Raw genomic sequence first — 1,774 nt, 5'->3', positions numbered from 1 at the left:
GTTCACTCCTAAAACTTCCTGTTCGTTTTGTTTCAGGTCCATAGTTAAGGTGCTTTAATTTATAAAGAAAAGAAAAAAAATGGGAGTTACTTTGCAGGTTTTTTTTCCATGTAAGAGGTACTCCATGAAGTCAGAAACAACAGATTACAGCTCAGTTAGCAGGTGTGCATCTTTAAGAGATCTATACCATCTTCCTAAGAGGGAGCACACAGTACAGGTGTGTGCTTACCTCAAACCCAACACTTCTCACCATAGTCTCAGCTTTTAGATTCCACCAGGCACCTCTATAGTGTGCAGCATGTATAAGGGCCTATAAAGAATGGCTTCCATAATATCCAAAACTCTAGGCAGGGGAAAAAGCCCCCCCCCCCCTTTTTTTTTTTCCTTCTCCAAACAACTGGTACTGAGACAACAGCTCTTTGGTGCAGTGCCTGCATGCCTGCAATTAGCTGATCTATGGGGCTGCACAAGCCACCCAGCCCAGCCCTTGCCTCCCGCCTCAGGTCTCAGATCAGATGCCCTCTAACCCCCTTCACTTCCACTCACTAAGCGACACGTGGCAGCTTTCTGTTCTAGCAGAGTACATACCATCTAACATAATACTGCTTTGGATTATCCCCCAGACTATGAATTAGTATTTATATTCAGCACCTTCAAGCAGTCTTGCACCAGATCATGTTTTTCAGACGTGTTGCACCACCACATAAAAGAAATTGAAACAGAAGAGCAAAGAAGATATTCATACTTACTATTTCTGAGAAAGTATCCCCGTTAAAAACAGGAGCATAAGCTATACTTGCTTTGGTACATGTGTATTCATGGGTGCACATAGTTCAAGAGATACTTGGGAATATATAACCTAATCAGCTAGAGCTCCTCTAGGAAGAGAGCTATGGCAGGCAAGTTAAACTGCAGCCAGCCTAGACAGCTCTGCTGTGAGACGGGACACATTAGCTGAGGAATAACATCAGGCTAACACAGCTGTACTGTTTGTTAGTGGAGCTAACAAGGCCTGTAGTGACATATCAGCCACCTCAAAGCCAAACAAGGACTCTGAACTTCACTCCAAAGTGTGGGTACACCCATGTGTTTGCACAGAATGCCTGTTTGCTGATTGATGAGGGCAAAGCACTTTGGTGCAGTTAAATCCTTTGCAGAGAGCCTTGGGAATCTGTCAAACTTTGCCACAGGGGCTAGAACCTCTAGAGGGTACTGAAATAAAGTGAAAGAATAAAATCACATGACTAAAAAAAATACATCTTTAAATTCAGATGGATTAGTGTATGTTAAATCCTAATCCACAGTGGCTTAAAGCAGAGTAGTTTTTATATACATATACCCACTTTTATGTACACGTACACTCCTTATTCAAAGGAATTTCCAACTGTTCAGAAGCCCAGTGATAGATAAAACCATGCTTTGGCTTTGTTGTGTTAGCTCAGATACTTCTACAAAAAGAAAAAAGACAGAACAAAAAGATAAACAAGGTTATTGGAATGTAAGGAAGAAGTGTGATCTAGGCTTTCATGAAGTGAGCACTATATGAGAAATAATTTTTCTATTTAAGAAATCTTTAATCAAGCACTGTTCCTTGTTCTTGACAGAACACAGGTTAGAGCCTTGAATTGTGTCTGGATTTCTTGTACTAATAGAAGTCGATGCTCTTACTCTAGGGCTTCTAGTGTCCTTCTAGAAGTGACATACCAGGTCACCGCATCTCACTAAAAGAAGCAGAGAAGATGTTAGACACCACATAACCCTGGCTAGAATTTAC

General features: G+C 41.3%; 1 long non-coding RNA gene across 1 annotated transcript; it reads right to left on the bottom strand.

Annotated features, from left to right (window-relative positions):
• Positions 1–732: 732 nt before the first annotated feature.
• On the bottom strand, positions 733–1,449 carry LOC137851684 (uncharacterized). Its single transcript, XR_011093358.1, has 2 exons — positions 1,344–1,449; positions 733–1,212 (listed from the first exon to the last, which is right to left on the bottom strand). It is a non-coding gene; the product is annotated as an uncharacterized lncRNA (long non-coding RNA).
• Positions 1,450–1,774: the final 325 nt, after the last annotated feature.

The sequence above is a fragment of the Anas acuta genome, chromosome 2 (assembly GCF_963932015.1).
Source record: "Anas acuta chromosome 2, bAnaAcu1.1, whole genome shotgun sequence".
In the NCBI taxonomy this organism is placed as follows: domain Eukaryota; kingdom Metazoa; phylum Chordata; class Aves; order Anseriformes; family Anatidae; genus Anas; species Anas acuta.
Note: the sequence above shows the minus strand (reverse complement) of the source record. Positions and strands in the feature narration are given on the sequence as shown.